The sequence below is a fragment of the Trichoplusia ni genome, chromosome 27, assembly GCF_003590095.1.
Source record: "Trichoplusia ni isolate ovarian cell line Hi5 chromosome 27, tn1, whole genome shotgun sequence".
Taxonomy (NCBI): Eukaryota; Metazoa; Arthropoda; class Insecta; order Lepidoptera; family Noctuidae; genus Trichoplusia; species Trichoplusia ni.
This window is the reverse complement of record NC_039504.1, coordinates 346,882-368,524: the sequence shown is the minus strand read 5'-3', so window position 1 is coordinate 368,524 and position 21,643 is coordinate 346,882. Positions and strand designations below refer to the sequence as shown.

The following is a 21,643-nucleotide window of genomic DNA, read 5'->3' as shown; positions in this document are numbered from 1 at the left end:
GTAAGCTTGCAACCTTCCGAGCAGTGTTTATCATCTCAAATATTCATAGTTGCCTACTTCCTACGCTCTCCCCAAACTTCTGGAAAGGGACTGAAATAAAGACTTAGTAATTAACTTTGACAAACGTTTCGTATGGGCGTTTATTTACCATTTAATTATGTTGTAGTCCCTCACTGCCCTTACGTAGAACTTGTATGGTAACGGTTGTAAGGCTACACTAATTAACCTTCTGGGAAACATGGGATGTGTATTATTGATAATAATGGATTAGTTGGAAGCCCTTTTGGAACGGGCAAACCGGCTTTCTCTCATCTTTCTTCCCACTTTCGAGAAAGCAATCATCGTTTCTGCTTCCCTAAAATGAGACATTTTGTTTAATGTATTTCTGTATGTAAAATGAGCGTATTTTGACTCACCGCTGATAAGAACTATATAACTTGTGGATAAACTAAAAAACACAGTTATCCGAAAACACGCATAACTTATTAAAGGAATGATAAAAGCCTCATTTCAAAATGGAGTCTTAAAGCTTAACCACCAAACTCATTTGACGAGACTTATTTTACACAAACGTAATTTATTTAATTAATTTCAAAGAAGTAATTGCAAGGAGGTAGGTATTAATTATGTGTTGTTTTATTCGTACGGCCGACTTCGTTATGAAGAGAAACAGTAAATTATGTAGAAGTTATGACTAATGGATGTCTTTACACGCACTTGATTCCACGCCTTTAAGAACTTAAGTATGAGAATAATAATTAATGGATTGAAAAAATCGAAAAATTCACGTTTTTAAATGCCAGAACATTCAAATTTTATCACAATTGGTCTAGCCTTTTTTATATTTGTAAATTGCATTTTCATCGAGTTTGAACCTACCCTAAAAATTTAAACCTTCTAGCTTATCGGGAAGTGCATTAAAATTGTATGCAAGATTCTTACCGGAACGACAATCATAAAAACTAAACTTCAATCAGTCACACAGTCATTGTACAGTTGTAACATTATTAAGTAAATATGGACCAGCCATAAAAATGTACTACATATCAGAAACTTTAACAAAATATTTGGAAAGGAGATAACCATTTGAAACTGGTGTTAGCTTGTTGATCTAATATTAAATAGACAGAGGGATCATAAGATTACCGTCACCGCACACCCCCATGGTTTGGCGACGGAACAAAACAAATGCCAAGCGAAATTTCACCCGCGCCGCAATTTTCTTGCTCATTTATGATAATAGCATGAAACAACGGTTAGTAGAAAATACCCTTTTATACTGTCTGCGATGTTTTTTGTTCGATAAACATGGAAATAACATTTATGATATAGGGTAGGAAAAAAGATTTAAACAAAAAAAATGTCCGGTTTAACATTTTAATGACACTGTTCATATTCCTCCAATAACAAATACTAAAGTAAATTAGTAAAATTATGTATCATAAGTCATGAAATAACTTTTCTCTTTCAAATCATTAGATATTGACCTTGAAGTACATTCCAAGTTCATAAATAAAATAAATCAAATCAAAAAGTTTTCATCTTAACCGTCAATAAATATACGCAACATACATTCTCTTTGAAAAACTTTTCACAGAACGATCGAGAAAAATATAAAAGTTTACAAATAACCACCTTTGTAATGAACTTTTTAACTTCTGCAATACAGGGGCTTACCACCAGTTCTCTCACGAAGCTAGCTGCAATGGTGTAAGCAAGACGCGACATAACGTTATGTAATGCGCCGTCCTACTTCCACGGCAAAAACAGATTTGTTTAAAGACTTCATGGTATAGACTCTGAAAATAATCCTTATATATTTTTTGTACACATTTAAGCTTCAAGTTTCGAGGGCAATTGTAGATCTGACTCAAAAGCTAAATAAAAAAAGATACTTTCTTTTTGGGATTTTTGCTTATGTCGATCAATGTAATGTTTCAGCTTTCGAGGGTTGGGAATCAACGGCAAAGGTACGGTTACCGATGAGACGCATTACTGGAATAGGATAATTTTATCTTGAGCGTATTTTTAAATCTGATTGACGTATTCATTTAAAAGTTCTGGAAAAACGTAAGTGGGTTAATATTCATTAATGCTCAGATATAAATTGACGCTTAGCTGTAGTAAGGTGCAAGGGTGACGAAATTTCAAACTGCTAAAAATGTTATAAATACCAGCTGGTCTTCATTTACAATATGAGGATATCATTTTAAGAACGAGTCCGCGCAAAGAAGTAGATCTGCCGTTTTTCGCACAATCTTATACTTGGCAGCTATAAAGCCTATGTCAGCAACTTGGGATTTGGAACACAATGCTTATCGAGCATTGATATATCTACAAAAAATTCAACATTTATGAACACTGCCTATACAGTAGTAAAATTAGGTCCTAATAGAATTATCAATTGACCAAAAAGAACATACTTAAATTTCAATTACAACATAAGAAGATTCAAAACCCAAGCATAAAATAACTAACATCACAATCCCGTCAGATCTTAACTGAATTAGTAACTTCTCAAAGCGTAATCACTTACCTAAGAGCCGTGTAAAGCGTTTACTACATTTATGACGTCATTTTATATCGGTACCTACCTCACGTCGAGTTGTAAACCTCGTTTGACAGCCCTTAAATTTGTCGATAGACTTTACAACTGTCATAACTCTGAGATAGATGCTTCTGATATTGATTTTAAGATTAAGGATGGCATAAATTGTACGCTTTTCGATGTCGATGTTCGAGTGTCGACAGAAGTTATACCGTTTGTAAAAAATCAGCCGAAGATCTTGGCTTCTATTTTTTAAGAGTCAATAATAGATGATTTTTTTTTTACTGCAAATATAAGGCGATCGGTATATTGTTGGTAAAAAATCGGTAAAAAAATGAGATAGAAGATTTTTTTTTGTAATTTACGAACACTACTTGTTTTTTTCTCATTTATATTCACAGTGACAAAAACTGTACAATAGAAACAGAAGATTCAATAATTGAACATCCTTTTTTGTTCATAAGTTTAAAAAAAAAGCCTTAATCATCAAACCAGAACACTTCAGAGAGTTGACTTAATCTCATCATTACTCCATTCAACCGTTCACTGATTTATAAAATACCTACAACGTCGAGATTTCTTGTACTCCATTTAAAGATAGGTACTTATTATGTATAAGCGAGGATGAATAAATAATTAATCCCCATTCCAATTGAATTTAATTACAAACGTACGAAGACATTATAAATGCAAAACGCGTCTGAAATCGTTACACAGATTTTATGCGATTGAGACTAATTGTAGAATTGAAACATTAGAACGTCCCGTACAAGTTGAAGTTTAAGAAACGGTTTACTTTAGGTTTGGACCAGAGTAAATAGGCCATTCATTTAGGCGGTATGTGAAAAAAAAATCTGCTCCGTCAAGCAGGTATCTGAAAAATATTGGATATGTATATTTTATTTTATCTAATAAACAAAAAATGAAGATAAATGATGAATTACACAACATACGTATTTTACTTAAGTAGTCTAAGCAGTCTACAACAATTCTTCTAAATATCTTATAAGTACAGCTTATTGAATAAAGTGTGTAATAGTAATAAAAATAAATTCTTTTTTATCATTCACGGCATCAAAGAAATAAGTTTTAAATTCAAAGTTATTTTACAAGAAATATCAGAATACTTAAAGAAAGATTACATAGGTGATTTTGATATCGCATGCTTCAGAACTATTCACGTTAGTAGAAAGATTGAAATTTATTTCTGTAAAGCTTTTCTTTGACCTTGGAGGTTGTATTAGTCATGCTTACAAGCAATGCCTTCGTAAGTTAAGCTTTACATGGTCACATGATATCTCACAAACAGACCATTTTGAATGTTTTGGCATTTAAAGAGTTAAACGAATTTTATCGGCTTAAATTATTTGTCTCACTACTGAATAAAGGATCTATGGTATAGATAAACGATAAGTGACCGACCGATTATCGTACTGAGTTCAGGTCTGACAGGTACAGATTAAAAAAAAATAGTATCCTAAATATGAGAAAAAACGTTGGTGTTGTCAATACGAATTTCTTTATTTCACAGTGTTTCTAACAGCGATCTTAGGTACGATTATAGTACCTACATATTAGAGGTGCTGAAACAGCTTTCCGCGTTAATCATGGTACATGGTAATTGTCATAATCATGACATGACATTTGACGGACAGTGCAGTCGTAGGCAGGTGTTATCAGCTCGAGTAGGCAGTTCGCTAACGTATGTCTCGTTTTAATGCTTGTCTTCGTATGTATAATGTATCTACTACATTGTACCAGCTATATAAGTCTAGCTGCGTGACACAAGCCTCTTCCCGTATAGAGAAGGTTTTGAGCATTAATCACCACACTTTATTATTTTTATGATTTTTATGATGCATATTTGGAATCTAATTGGTCGACGGCTTGTGATGAAATAATTCAAACAGCTGAGAAATTCTTAACCATTCCTAGAACTGATGAAATTCTTAGGTCTTCAATTTTTTCAAAGTAAGTAAAAAGTTGATCGGTATTATGGTAAAAACAAATGGCAATATCAAGTCATTTTCCTTTTCGTACGTTAGCAAAACCTGCCGGCGTGGAAAAGGGAAGACTAAATTGGCTTACGTTTTCAGCATTTTATAAAGAACTCGAAAAAGCTGATATCCTACAAATTTACTTGTAACCTACCGGTAAATACCCGGCCTTATTTCATCCGGAATTTTAAAAAAAGATACCCCAAGTGGGTATAGGATATCCACTTTAAGAGCAACTTATTTTTGAATTATCTTGTATATCTACAGATATGTAAAAATCCAATGGATAGATAGGTTGTTAGCAGATACCTGACTTTATTTGCAACGACACTTGCTATGATTATGTTTTTTTTTATTTCGTTGAACTGCAAACCTACACTACAAAAAATTAAATTTAATGGAACGAAAATGAATATTTACCATACACATTCACAAAACTCCGCAAAATAGATCGTAAAAAAACATGATTCCTGTTAAATTGTTGTTAACCCTCACGTAGGTATAGATAAGGAGCTTTAATTTAAACTAGCTCGCAGCATAAAGCAAATAGGATCATAACCGCTATAGAGAATCCTCCTCGAAACCTTGATTTGATTACGGTCCTCTAGAAATTAAAACCTCAGCAATTAAGTTCTATTAATACATTCATGATTTTATCCCACACTTACAGGTTAGTACAGTTAGCTACATAAGCTGTGATAACATTGCAATGTCTATAGGCAAGTTACATATATTTGTCCGCAGGCTAAGGGTATAAAATCACTTCTATGTCCGATCGGTCAAATTCGCGTCTTTTATCGAGAAGGAATGTGATTCCCTGTGAATTTCATGTTTCATTCAATTGTATGTAACATTGCCTTTATAGTTTCAAAAACTACTTAATTAGATCCAATGAGTTGTTGTGCTACTATGGGACAAATAGCGTGCATGTGTCATGAAAATATAATTTGAACGAACATTTACTACATCATTAAATATACTGCATGAAAAGACGGGTGGTACACGTCATCACGCCAAACTTACTGTCTGTGTATGATCCACAAATGTCGAACCAATGATAAAATTCCTTCGTAGGCAAGTCGTTTTTTTTTTTATAAAGGGAACTTTCAAAATCTGACTGATTAACTTTCTGTTGCTGACCGTACATAAAGCTGTATACCGTTTGCAAATAGGTTATGTAACAGCAGGTAGTATCTACTGAACTCGTAGGTGATTCGGTCAGAGCTCTGGCTTATGACCTTAACTTCAATACTATAATATTCAAGGTACTTATAAGACCCTAAGGAGTCACCTCGGCTGTCATTAAAGATAATGACGGTCGGTAAGGAACTTTAACTGAAGTGTAACCTTTCGGTCACTTTACACTGTTTAATTAATAATGCCGTTATACCTTGAGAGGGTTATCAGAATTAATGTGGACTGATTTTAGTTTTTATGTGCTCAAGGACATTTATTACGAGTGCTTTGAAAGTAGCTGTAAAATTATAACGAGTGCTTTACTCGTGTTCGCCTTGCGATTCTATGAACTGATTTCTATTCTCAAGGTTGCAAGCTTTGACTGTAGTGCGACCTATCGACTACTGAATTTGTAAACTAAGTACTAGTCGGGGGTCGATCCCCGCGCACTACAAGTATTTGTGTGATCCATCTATCCAAATGTTTGTTGTGAGTCTGGCTGTCTCAGTGAATCTGATTTGATTTTTTGTAAAACTCCCTGCGACACATTAAATTCTATAGCGCAGAAGTGTAAAACTAACTGTTGCTTGCTTTGACCTGCTTCTATTTCAGTATAATATAGCTATGATATGTTTTCATTATTATTGTAAATCAGCTTTGAACTTCATTGAAAGTATAAATAATTATCCGACAAGTTTCAATCTTTCTATAATTAATTTCATTAAAATGTCAACCCACTTTGAATCAACGTTTTGTAATAAGGTGCAAAGTGTCGGCAAATATAATCCTCTAACAAATAGAAAACTAATTACGCCATTACAAATTCAAACATCGTGTTCCATAATAATATTGTAGCTTGTAGCAAAACATTCTTACTGCTTACGTGACTTCTGAGATCGTACACAGTGGGCAAATAAAATTAATCACTGAACAATTTAATGTGTTTCTGCCGTGTGTACGTAACATGCCACCGCTTAATTAACAAAGCAAATACTCCTTTATTACGGTAATGCAGTTGAATGTGACATGTATGACGTATTATGTTATATTAATGTGATGTAATTGGTGGTGATATGGTTGTTTCGTGAACGTACAAATTTTCGAGTTTTAAAACACTTGATTGTATTGTAACGATGGAAATAGACAATTTGGTTTTTTGTATAAGTTTTTGGAGATAGATTAAATCATGATTCTTTTGTTAATGATTAAAGACCCAGACCATTTTTTTGCCAGTTGCTCGTTTCTGTGCACAAAAGATGAAAGCGTTAAGCTCTTAGTAGGGCTTAGTGCTATTTTTTGTACGCAATATATAATAATATTGACAGACTTTTGAATAATAGGTAATTTTTACCAAAACGAGTTTAAGAAATAAATAATTCCATTACTAATTAGTCTTCAATTACTTGAAACTATTATATTTGTTTCTATACACCACTTTTATTTAATGCCATTTTCTTTATTTCCAGTGTTGCCAATCATACAGAACCCCAAACAATTTTCTTCGCTGGCTACCATTTCACAGTACTCTAATATAAAGGTATTTAGGTTAAAACAATGTTTGTTAATGTAAAACGGCCTAGTTAATTAATTAAGATTAATGGCTTTGAGAGATATTTAGAACAAGGATAGGAGAGACTTATGTTTCAAAAGAGTTTTAATTATTTAAAAAGCCATGATCGTGAGTGAAACTTACTTTTAACTTTACAAAAGTATTAAAATGCGTTACGAAAATTTAACACAATGTAGACTACAATAAGAAAACGCAAGGATACAAATGTTAAAATAATAACAAAGTGGACAAAATAAATAAGAAAAATCATTTTATTTCTATTTATGATTCTTATTTATTCTTCACTTTTCATAAAGACAAGTCACCGCTTAAGCCCAGTATCCCATAAGGAGCATTCAAGAAGTAATCCAACAGCTTTGTACCCTCACATTAGCGCTCATACCAGCAGAAAGGACCCTCATACAAATTCACAGTCCACTAAGATCCTACATAACATTACGGCCAAACAATGAAGGAAAACTTACAGCAGTTACTTAATGCGAGCCTTTTCATCTTACAACCACCCAAATATGCCAAAGAATCATTCCAGCAGTCGTTCACTTAGAAGCACTATCTTAATAGCCAAAACAATTAAGGAACTTAACTATTTATGTTATAGAAGACTGCGGTATAAAAGTGGGGCAACGGTCACGCAAGCTAAAAGGCTAACCTAAATATTTGGTACGTTCAACGGCCATAAAGGTCGACAAAGACCCGTTTAATAATAAATCAAGCGAGTTAATCGCGTAGACCGTAAACAACAATGGGCTGTGAGTTGCGTTTTTGACAACAGCAAGGAGTCCTATCTATGGACGAGAAACGTTAACGTACGCGTTAATGAGTAGCTGTAGTTAGGTTTACCTTGTGGACTGTTTATGCGAAGCGCGTGGGTAATTACGTGAGTCGCGTTCCTTTCATCTCTTGTTGCTACTTTAGGTATTCTACGATGCTAATTCTGAACAGCTCGAATTCACTTTGTGGTGTTACGGTTTCGGTTTCTGCGAACGTTGATCATTTTGTAGGCTTGAGGCTAATATAATTATTCTAAGTAGACGTATTATTGTGATTTCAAAACTAAATATAAATACTAAAATCTTAGAAAACCTACATACTGCAGAGTAATTAAATATAATTGCCTTGGAAGAAAAAATATCTTCAAGTAATATGCTCTATGATATGTATTCGGAATAAGACTTGGAACCCGTTTCAGGCAGGCGGAGTTTTCCAAAAAAAACTAAGATAGAGAGAGAAAAATATAGATAATGAATTAAAATTGGCGTTGATTCCCATCAGGATAACCTTTTCTTCTTTTTAATCATTACCATATTAACACAACAGCACTAGAAATGGACTATTTACCGGAACAAAGAACTCAAATCTAGTTATTATAAGGTACAATTTGCCTTATAAACTCTTATTAAACCACCGGCACCTTCAAGTCCCTCCTACAAGTTTCATTATTTCAAATTGATTTCAGAAGCGATAATGAAGCATCCCTTTAAATTAAATATCGGTTGAGGTTATCAATATAGTGCTGAGGGCTCTTCCCTTCGTAATATCAAGTATTAGAATCTAGGTTTAATTAGGACTATCTGACAACCACAACTTGTTAGAACATCATAACTTATGTAGGTACTGTGTTTTCATTTTATGTTGTACTAGGTGTTGCCCGCGACTTCGTCCGCATGTTTGGAATATATAAGTTATAATTATCTACCCTGTTTTTTCCACATTTTCCATTGTATCTTCGCTCCTATTAGTCGCAGCGTGATGGTTTATAGCCTAAATCCTTCCTCGATGAATGGTCTATTCAACACAAAAAGATTTTTTCACCAGTTTGAATCAGTAGTTCCTGAGATTAACGCGTTCAAACAAACAAACAAACTCTTCAGCTTTATATATTAGTATAGATTAATATTTTAAAGTATAGTTGGCGGTTCAGATATGTTAAATTACAAAGTAAGAGCTTTATTAACACGGTAGGAGAAAACAATTTTTTTTTTTTTTGTAAAGTCTCGTTAAATGACCAGAGAGAAACAGAATCATTTAAACTTTTTGGTGACCTAAATAGATATAGCTTATTCAGTAAATTTTCAAAACTAAAACATTCCTAGAATTTATCAGATAGCTAGACTTCTGAAGATATATTGTTTTTGAAAAAATATTTAATTTCAAAGGAATTTCGATAAATATTTAAATAAATTTCGTGTTGCTTTTGTTTATTATCAGTTAGTAATACACATATTTAGACATTTTCTGAATTCCAATTTGTAATAACTTGCCTAAAGTCGTTTGTTTCGTTACTTCTCAAATTATTCAATTGAAGATCAAAACTCACTAATTGGATAATTTATAAACATCATAATTAAACAAGGAATATACAAAATTTAAGCTTTAGAATATAATTATCGTTATGGCTACGGAGTCTCATTAAAGTATGTAGGCACCGAAAAAAATATTGTATTTTCGTTTTACATAGCAACAGTAATTAATAAAATATATTCGAGTAACTAGTGTTTGGTTCGTAGCGAACTTTAATAACACGTAGGAGTTTTGGTAGTCAAAAAATACCTACATGTCATAGGATAACAATTCACTTCTATTTTATGAAATAAAATGCTAATTAATAATATACTTTTTATTCTAATACATAAAAATATTTAGAATGAACGATGCCGATAACTTTTAATAACTAGTGCAATCCCAAAGCAAAAAAGGCGTTTTCTCTTTCAGACCTCTATCTTTCACGATTTCTGGCTACGTGGGCCCCGATTATCTGACTAGATCAGCACACCACGTCACCGCCTTACTCATATAAGCTTATGTTATGAATTTTACATTAAAACACGACGTCTTAAATATTTTAAGCTGTTTCTTTTCGATATCCTGTGAAATTCTGCGTAATCTTAGCTTGAGAGCGAAGAACGTGACTCGACACACTGTAACAGTTTTCAATATTTTAGAATAACAACCGCGCGGTCACGTCCAGCGGGATCCAATAATAAATTTGAATATCCAAGATGGGATATTCCACGTCGTCAACGGGAGATACATAGGTGTGTAAGATGAAACAGTGACCTTTACAGGAAGACATTGGACAAATCTTCGTCGTGCGAAGATTGTATTGAAAAATCTTTTTATTTTTCAAATACTTACGGCCATGTCGTATTACATCGTATAAATATTACGTAATATTTGTTTAAGTGAAATATTGGAACTATAAAAGTTGAAAACCCATATGTATTTTAAGTATGATTTTGTTTTACTCCATTCTTGTATTAATAATCTGATGAAATCGAGTATTTATGAGGTCATACAATTTTGTGTTTCAAATATTTTTTCCATGGCATTCCATGGTTATTGGCCATGCTCGGACGTTTCAGCTAAGATGTTTGTAAAAAAAAAACATTTTACGCTCAGATAGAAATTTATAGTTTAATTAAAACTATCGAATGAAACTAAACGAATAAAAAACATTAACGCTGTAACAAAGCATATTTTTTGCTCGACTTGTAAGGAATTCATTCTATAGAACGAAACATTCTAGAACGGTGCAATTTGAAATATCCCGTAGACGTGTACGTTATACTGTAAAGCTTTTAAAGCAGGACTATTGCTGCAGGCTAAGCAAGTGTGTTAAATGTTGTATTTTATCGACTTGTAAGTCTACGTGCTGAAACAGAATCAGATCATACTTCAAACACGACATATATGCCAAAAAACTTCTCTAAAAACCAATCTTTTGCGAAATATTTTAATCCATCCAAGGGATATAAATCATCTGATAATAGTTTTGTATCTGTAAACACCGTAAACGTAATGTTTATTTCACCACACCTTTATTCCTAGTTACGGTAATATTTAGAATCATAACCAAACTCTCTTTTAAAGCCTCAAACGAACTGATAAAATAAGCATGAGTTACGGATTGATAAATAATTATTTAACAATCAGAGTACTATACTAAGTATCTATCTCTACGTTATAAGTTGTATATTCCACATTCTACACTTCAAATATGACGCACACATATATTGTAGAATATCTTACTCGTTCCTAATTAACAAACCCAATAGTATGAGCAGTACAAGGTCTTGATAGCTTAGTGAATCCAATTCATACAGTATCTACCCTTGGACCAATATTAGGGAGTTAATGAAACTCAATCGACCGCCAGACTTGTTTACTGACAGGGTTACGCATTCAGCCGGCACAGTTTCACTCCCTGTACTATGAAACCTCAATAGAAGACTACAGCTGTTGTTGAAGCAAGATGCTGCTATACATTTTCACACATCGATGCGTCGTGTCTCGCTCCCGCAACGATCGGAACTTCGTTTGAAGAACTCGTGGTAAAGGCACAGGTATCGTACCCGATTTATCTCATCTCGATGTTCAAAATTATGAGACAAGATTAATCCTTTAATTAAAAGGATGTTTGGAAGGATTCGTAAAGTTTTCTGATTACCGTAATTGGATTTAAAGATTAGTGTCCCGAATACTAAATTTTACGGAAAGAGATTATAAATTTAAAATATACATATAGGCTGTTTGTTTATATCGTACAGGAAATTTATGGTAATATAAATTAAGTGACGCTTAAGTAAAATAAAATGAAAATATGTGGAGTTTACCAGTTAACAGTTAGGTAGATACTGTCACAAACATGTCATAAGATCTCCCAATCCTTAAATACATGTCATAATTACATTCTACACCAACTCATACGCCAATTAAGTCCCAGCGAAAAACAAACACATCATTTCTCTTAAATCTCGTATAAATATTAACTCAAGGACTACTGCGCTCAAAACTCAAGCGTCGGATATTTATTAAGATGGAATGAATCCTCTCGCCCGTTTCCTTTTTCATCAGCCGACAAAATAAAGCTGTATACAAATCAGATTACATTTCGAGTTCGTTAAACTTTCATCCGAGGTGCGAGCTGATTGGAATGCTGACTGTGGAGCACACTTCTAACAGTTGGCTAGAATTTTGAACGAAATGAGTTATTGTGTCGTTCTGCTCCGATTCTGGTTAAGCAGGAAGAAGATAATGGTTTATTAAAGAGAGACAAAGATAGAGTCTTTCGTTGCGTCGTATAATCAAAGCTTGGGTGTAATTAGTATTTTCACCTACTCGCCATATTAAGCAAAAATGCCTTTAATAATCAATTATTTATCACTTTAGAACCGATGAACGAATAAACGCTGTGTATCCACTTTAAAGGCCAAGGAAAAAGTTTGGATCCATTTAAATTAAATCTAGATATTTTATAGTGATCCTAACTAAATATTACTAAACGAAAAAAGTTCTAACTAGCCTTAATGGTAAAATAATACACTAGACAATGAAAGGTCAGCCACAAAGTTTTAATTTTAAAGATTTTGGTTTACAAAAAAACGTTCAGCTCTAAAACCCGTTAAAATTTTAGGTTAAAATATTTTGTATCTTTATGAGCATCGTGTAACATGCGTACCGAAAAAACCCAGTAAATAATAAATAGAATACTTTCGAAAAAGTATTTTAACCACAAAAAAGGTAATAACTGAACGGCAGGTACAGCAAAAGTCAGATATCTTATCAACATAATTTAACGGCGGTAAAATCCCAGGATAGCCAATAAATGATGATGAAATAATTCTTTAACCCTTTCCTGACGCCGCAATTTCATGTCACATAACTCAGTTTGTAAACGTCATTTCAATTCGTACGAGGTCATGGCGAAATAATTCGTTATCCGAATAAGAATCAGGTTTTTATACGAAAGTATTTTCAAAAAAGGTTGTGTTATTCTCGTGCAAACTTTTTTTTTTTTTTTAATAGTTTATGGATTCGACATTTCATACTATACATCATTCGTGTATAATTTGTTAACTTGTTAGGTAGTGAAATATTACATAGTACTATTTATATATTTTTTTGAATTACTGAGTTTTTTAACTTCCTTGCCTGTCAACTTTTGAAAAAAATTCCAACCAAGACTTCAATAATCCAGGCTGCCGATAAATGAAACATTAATTTCATTGTTTTTAGGTAGGTATCTGTTATTTTAAGATATATAATGTAAATTTTAAATTCTAATTCGTCTAGCATTAAGCTGAACGAGGACCGTATTGCGTGTTTGAGATGCGTATTCCTGCCTTTATATAATTTTATATAATTTTTCCACATTGAAAACCAATTGGTGTCCTAAGGATCCCATAAGACGTATTTTCTTTCATTTTAGATACTTGGAAAAGATGAAATGAATATAATTTCTAAACGAATTCTATTCTTCATCTAAATAGCATTGCAACAGCACATCAATCAAACATAAAAGACATCAATCACACTGAGTAGAAAAAAAATAGACTGTCCATTTTCATATTTTCCCTGCAAATAATTGCATATTCCTAACCACTATTATATGCCGCTATAGTCCCTAAATATCTCCGTATAATTTTACCTTCTGAAATAAGTTCAGCCAGTCAAAATAGCTCTGGCGTCGATAATTATGTCTGTTCCCTGTCTGCTGGCGATTTCAAGCCATTAATTCCAGATTTCCGATATTGTAAGTCAATATCTCGGATTAACTTAGAAATGCCAGTTATGGCGTCGAAAAGGTATCGCTGATGTTGCAGACATTTGAATTTATGCTTTATTATTTTTAGTTCTGAATAGTAGAAGTAGTTTTCTGCCATTACTGTGTTAAATAATAAATGGCCCAGTACGATTTTAGGCAAGTTTAATAGTTGTTTTTAAGGTTTCGAACCCCCAGGGTAAAAACAAAGCTATTCTGTTTTCGTTGTCCGTCCGCCTCTCACCAGCCTGTATCTCATACACCGTAAGAGCAACATAATTAAAGTTTCACAAATTATATTTTTCTGTTGTTGTTATAACAACAAGTACTAAGAATGGAGATCCGTTTCAAGTAACGTCAAAGTAGTTACGGTCATTTTTTTTTTGTTGGATAACAACTAAAATAAGATTAGGAGTAACCGATTTCACTTTTTGGGCATATTGGTTATAGTGTTCTACAAATACCTACTTCATTATTTTTCTGAAATAAATCCACACGTCTATACGTCATGTTTTTTCTTTCTTATTAGGTGTTTCCTTAAAAAAGTCCCGCGTAATTAAAACTCCTTATTAGATCAAGATCAAAGTCTTAGTAACCAGTATTTATCATATTAACTGTACTCAACATCATTATAAATAGCGTAGCAACACGAAAGCAGTGTAGTAGGTAGGTAGCCGGCGGGCGAGACGCAACCCTCTTAGCCGAGAGTAATGGGTGTTTGCCTAGTATTATAGATCTTCTAAAGATAATATCGTTTGCGGCAATGTTAAAGCATATTCATTATGTTATTCTTACCGAATTACATAACTTCAAACGGTCCGCTAAAATAATATCAAATAAAACTAAGTATTCTCTTGGTAATACTTTTGTAATATGATTTTGTTTTTCGGCATCAAATGCGATGAAATGTAACCTATTTCGAATACTAGAAAGATTATAGAGGCTTCGAGATTGGGCATTAAAAAAGAATATTTCTTTAAAACCAGTTTTTTTTCAGAATTTTGATTCTGGATTACCGAACAAAATTTATTTTTATAACAAATACCGGCCAGAATTTTGGTTCGAAATTAGAATGACCTTTACCCAAATATTGGTCAAATCCAAATATTTGAATGTCGAACATCAAAAGTTAGAGTTCTATTTACAAAGCTTTTATTTTTAGTCAATTTGAATTCAAAATTAACTGCGACGGGTGAAAATTTTAAACTTTATTTTTGTGGTTAAAAACGCGGGAACATAGCGCCCTGGCAGGCCGTTGAATATTTCAAATATGCCAAATACATAATTTTGAGGAGCGGAATGTTTCCCAACCTTCATGTTAATATTAAAATATGTAAATGATGACATTACCATGCGGTCTTGCCCTGCATGTAAATGCAACTGTATTAAACGTGTGTATTGAAAAGCCGTCGAGATTTCATATAAAGCGACTTTCTTATTTCAGTTTTAGTATAAAAGCAAGCTTTTCTATAGTGTTGTCTAGTGTGCAGAAATAATTTTTATAAGTGCTCTATAAGTTTTTAACTTTCAATTGAGTAAGAAGCTTACATCCAATTTCCGCTTATTTTGTGTTATGGTACTGAAACTACAACATTTCCAATCTAACTGTAAAACAGAATAAATATAAAATAGCTTTATTCTGATACCTATGTACTCTCGTATATTTTAAAAGTCACAAATCATTAAAACCGAATTTACATATTCTACAGAGTAAATTAAAATAATAACACCAATTTAAATAGATGCTATCCACACAACATACTACACTAAATGAAAACATTCAAACATATGATACTGAAACTGTCGATTAAAACACTTTATGCAAACATAAATACGTGAATGAGCATACTTAACGATCCATACACATTCGTATGATGCAAAGCACAGGGAGGCACTCAGCTAAATGAACACATAATTGAATTTTCACGTGAAAATCAAAATAATTTTCCAGTTGCCCTGTTGTTTTGATAGATCATTGTACATTTACTTGCTTTGTGTTAGATGCGCTCTTTTGGTTGCATTACATAATTAATTGTGACCTAGATTTTAGCATATTTGATTTTTGAAGATACTGTGTTTCATTTTTATTGCATTTTTTTTATAATTAATATTTCGTGTTTTACTTTATTTGTCAGGAATGTTAATAAATCTAGAGTGCTCAAACATATTTCACAGATTTTTTTATAAATTACAGCCTCTTCAATTCTTCCAAAAAGAGCAATAAGATGATATTGCACGTAGAATCTTACTCTCGATAGTCTGTATAAAACATCAGAAGAAGATCAGACAAAAAGATCTGTTAAACTATTTTATCCATACGTTAGACACAAGTAGGAAATAAAATCAATGTATTAACATTTGTCACACCTACATAAAACACTCAAAATAAAACTATACTATCCCCTGAGTACTGCAGATTTATTTGAATGAACAACAAAAAATAACAAATGCGTATTTATTTTATTGTCTATAAATAAGACTGGTGGAGTTTTTCTATTTGAAAAACATTACGGATTTCCCTTGCGTCGGGGTATGTAAATATTGTTGGATTCCCTCTATACGATAGCGCAATACATTTGACTTGAATCTTTTTTGTGACAATGAAGGCTAGAGACAGATGTCGAAGAGCATCGGGAAGTAAGTCGTATTAGATGCGATTTGTTTAGCAATTTTCAGGAACGAAAACAATTCGAGTTCGAGTGTGTTTTAATCGTAGTGTTTAACATTTAGTATTATAGTAACTATTAGAAAACTGGAGGTTTTAAAATATGTATGTGTGAATGTAAACGCTTTGATAGTTTAAGTATCAAAAACCTGTATTTATAGAAACTGTTTACTTTTTCTGATACGAAGTATAGTTTAGCGAATTGAGCGACAAATTAATAATTTGTTATTTACAGCAATATCAATTAGTTACCGTCACAGGTAACTACATAAAGATGCTATATTTTTTAAGACTTGCAATCTAAAACCTCAAAATTGGTTTCTCTATTTAAGTTATATTTCTCTCGATATTAGTGCCTATTTTGTTGGTGAAAAGCTTTTTGTATTATAATTAAGAAATACGGGAATAATTTATTCTTATACAAACGCCACAGTTGCTGTATAAATAATATTGTATGAACACAAACAAATGAGAAAATTTATTTCCAGGAAACAAAACGAAGCGACAGTGGACACGTAACAATATATTTATTCTTCTATACTCATTGGCCTAGCCTTTTCCCAACTATGTTGGGGTCGGCTACCAGTCCTACCGGTTTCAGCTAAGTACCAGTGTTTTACAAGGAGCGACTGCCTATCTGACCTCCTTAACACCAGTTACCTGGGCAACACGATACCCCTTGGTTAGACTGGCTGTCAGACTTTTTCAAGCTGCTGACTACCTGTAACGACTGTCAAAGATGTAGGAATAACAGCCGGGACCCACAATTTAACGTGCCTTCCGAAACACGGATTCTTTTATACTAAGAATTGAAAAAAGATTGATACGTCTTATTATTATATTCATAATCATGAGTAATCGAATGCCGAATCGTATTGCATCAATTAAAATGAGTAATATATTTAAAAAGGATATGTTAGGCCTAATACTAACAAGCTTTACGATTTATGAGTTTAGGTTCGCTTTCCTATGTAATGAAATGTCTATATCATAGCTTCCTATCACAACTAAGTTTTCCATTGAATATGTCAAGCAAAAACCCAAAATACTACATTTTATGATAAAAAATTCAAGCCATTAGAGATACCTACGTCATGATAATATGGAAACATTCGGGATTGGTCTCCTTTTATTGCACTTACAAATAACGTGACTTTTTGTTGGTTGAGGAATTTAAAAACTCAATTTTATAGATACTTACCTATTAAGGAACCTAACCTCTATAATATTAGTGGAGATAAATACTTAAAAGTCAGGTCGTAGATAAATAGGACCTTATTAGATATCATTAGTATAATTGCTAAAAAGATGAACTCAAGAATAGAAACTTAACATGAGAATAGGCAAGATATTTGCAAAAGGAGGACATTATTACAAAGCGCTGTAGGAGATATTTAATATGGGAATCGTTTTTGGCTTTCTCGTTATATGAAAACCATCGTTGCAATATTTTTATCAATTTGTAAGCTTTTAATTTTATTCAAATATTCATCCATTTTACAAAGATTCCGCCATACTAAGTAAAACTGATGGATTACCCCTATTTAAAAGATCTGAAATGTAGTTTGCCGCATATTGATAATTTTAGACCAATAAACCAGTTTGTGTCTTGGTCAAGTAGGAATTAAAGTATATCTGTAAAGTAAAATATATTTCATGGATATCTAGATACTTCGTTTAGTCATTTAAGCTAAGGAAATAGTTTTAAAACCATCAATGTTTCCTTCAAGATCATGTCAAAACAACGCATTTCATTTGGTCTTATAGCTTATTCATACAAATATTTTAAAAGATTCAAAATTATTGTATTAAAGTTATCAGAGTATCGAATATTAAATGAGACACGCTACCCACATTTGAAACAGTAATAACGCATAAACTTCTCAGTAATTAACCGTACGTAATAGTTTAACTACCGCTCGTAAGTTAACGGATTAAATTAACTGCAACACGCCATTATTCTTGGGAAACATGGTTTACGCACGGAAAGGTCTCCTTGCATTATTTAAGAGAGCTTACAACCTCGCCTATTGCCAACCCTAACACACACTTAAACTTTAATATTATATAGATAGCGCCTCATTTATAATATTTAGTAAAAATAATCGTTTTATTACAATAATAATTATTCCTAAAATATACACACGTAAACACTCTAAGTTCTCCAAAATATACTTAAAAATACGACCAAGAAAATTACCTTCGTAAAGTTCAATACATCCGTTGGTCACAATAGGGCTGGCACAAAACAAACAGCACACGGTTATATAATGAACGGTCGCGTACTAACACGTCAGGGTCGTACGTTTCGGAGCAACACGACCGCCCCCCACGGCGCACAGAACGATACTGATACACGTCAACGTCAACGCCGGCAAGCTCGCGAAGAACGGTGTGAAATGCGCAAGTCACGCGGAGCTTAACTTATCTACCTACTTTTGAAATTCAAATTGTCATTTACTCGGTCTTATTATACATACAGTATACACGCAAAGTGGGGACCGCCGTTTGGTGAGGATAAATTTCCGCTATGCGGGCTAGCTACGTGTTTTCAGGATTCGACCTCAAAATATTTGTAGTGAGGTACTTTAATAAATCACTGGAAACATTTTCTTTGTTAGTTTTTCGTTACCAACATTTGAATGCTACGTACTCACATTTTGCGCTCGAATAGTTTTTTCGTAGACTCGTAGCGCTACGCCGTAACCTGGTTGCTACGAGTATATATCTTGTAGCAGTAACTGTTATTTTTTATTTGCAGTATTTGTCAGGTATGACGCTGTACAATCTATGTTTGTAAAGGAGAAACCCGATTCTGGGCCTAGCCGTTACACGAATGAAATATGTACCAAAAAATTCTACTATTTTTCTTTGTTTACCCATTTAAATATTAGCCTCAATTACAATGGCCAAGTCTAAAAAAAAGTACATTTCTATTTTTCTATTTAAAACAACCTTTGTAAACCGTTAAAGTATTTATTTTATTGTACATAACTTCATTTGCAAACACTAGCATTAAACAATAGAGTGTACCTAGGATATAATCGATTTAGCGGATATTATATTTTTAAAACTATATCAATATAAAATGAAAAATATACATTATTTACAAAGCGTCAAAAAAGACATCTTCATCATTGCTAAAATCGGGAAACGTACCCAGAAGAATAAGAATTAGTATTGCCAGTGTTGTATGGCAATACTAATTCTTTGGGCAAATATAGATCAGCCTTAGCCTTTATTTTAGTGTAATTCCTTTTTTTATATTCAAATAATTGTAAAATAAAAAATCTGGTGTCTAATAACTTGTTTATGTAAGCACGATTAAAAAATCATTAAAGGAAATAAATAATAGAAAAAATCGATTTTAACGCATCGATTCATTTATTTCACATGGATTACACTAGCAAATGTCAAATGCCAATGTCAACGTCTGATAATTGTCATCGTGCTTTCATAAGTGACATTCGCTTTTCGTATCTTCGAGCGCGTGAATGTGTTTTTCAAATTCTCGAGATTTATTACAATATTAAACCTCTGCTCGAATACTGGACTCCGAAACTATTTGCCTTCTGACTGACCCTTGCTTGCATATTGGATGCCTGGATTCCTGCTGACCTTTGCTGGAAAACCGGATATTGCTCTTCTGACGATTGGTGGATACTGTACCATGAGTTCATTAATGGTGGAATAGCAACAGACCGCTGCAACACAATAGAAATTCGAAGATTGGTTGGGTGCTGTGCCCACACCATGGACCAATTTTACTCCTGCACAATTCCTGTATTATTATATTACGATAATCCTAACGAAGGTGGTTAATAAAGAACGATCTTAATAATACAGTTTTTATTTTAATAAACCTATTGTTGCAATCTCAGTTTACTGTAATTTCAGATAGCATCAAAAAATCCCCTGGTAGTAAATACAATGTTTAAATATGTCATTATTGATCTAAGTAGGCCTTATCTAGTAAACAGTTTTCTGCTGAAGTTTTCACGAATATTAATCTGAGTTTATCGCTTTTTAAGTAAGTAGGTAGGTACCTAAACCTCATCATGGTAGATTGCAAGCGCTACAGTTGAATAAATACAACTCAGGAGACGGCCATATGTTCCAGCGATCTCGACAGCAGAGAGTGTGAGAGAGAGACATGAGAGAGAGCGTTGCTAAGCGCGCTCCGTCCTTTATAGCGCACCGCTTGTCAGGTCCCAGGTTTTGAAGGAGGTTTCACTAAGGATCTTGAGAAGGAGGTTTCACTTTAAAAAGGAGGTTTCGCTAAGACTAACAATCAGTGTAAACATTGTCTGATTTTACCAATTTGGCCATTGTTGAGTGTCGTGAAAATTGGACTCGTGAAATCTTCCTAAGTTCTCTAATTTATGGCAAAATTCCAGCTCTGTAACGCCAGGCCCAAGTTTCTATGGAGTTTGGTTTTCTCCTTTTAAAAGTTATTAAGTACGGTACACCTTATACAACTATAATAAACTTTTACATTCGTTGGGTTTTAATGTTTTCAGACGCCATCGAACAGAAATTCAATATTGGATACGCTACGTCACTTTCCTAAATCAGATTTGCGGATTGATTGACGTAATTGTATCCTGATGCGACGTTAAGTGAAGAATAGCTACAATAACAAGAAGACGTTAATTAATCCATGATTTAATAAACGGGTTGTCACCCAAATATGTATGTTATGCATGTTTTAATAATCTTGGCATTGATGATGATAATCTTGTTTTTAAGAATTTGGTAAATTTTCTTTTAATAAGCTTGTTACATACATTTTATATGCTGTTAAATTCGTCACGCAGACATGACTGTATACAGTGCTCCCTTGAAAAGGTAAATAAATAGAGTGTTTTAAACATTCAAACTGCTTATAATTTTCGCTGAAACAAAAAACGAATCTATAATGTCAAGAACAGTATGTAAATAAGTTATTTTCCAAAAGCACGATGTTTCCAACCACTTTCATTGCATATAATAAAATAAATCTAAAATAAAAAGCTAGCTTCCCGCATTCATATTATCGACTTACGGAGCCACCGTGCAACTTTCATCAAATATAAAGAAAATGCCTGAAAACTCCACAGGAAACGTATTTCTTAGATAATTTAATTTTCTTTCCAATATTAAGGCG

At 33.1% G+C, this 21,643-nt stretch overlaps 1 protein-coding gene across 1 annotated transcript in view; it reads right to left on the bottom strand.

Annotated features, from left to right (window-relative positions):
• LOC113505869 (insulin-like growth factor-binding protein-like 1) overlaps positions 1-19,310 on the bottom strand; it is a 39,734-nt gene extending 20,424 nt beyond the window's left edge. The window contains exon 1 of the mRNA XM_026888717.1: positions 18,698-19,310. The gene's annotated coding sequence lies outside the window, so the exon portion shown is untranslated. The remainder of the gene's footprint in view (positions 1-18,697) is intronic.
• Positions 19,311-21,643: the final 2,333 nt, after the last annotated feature.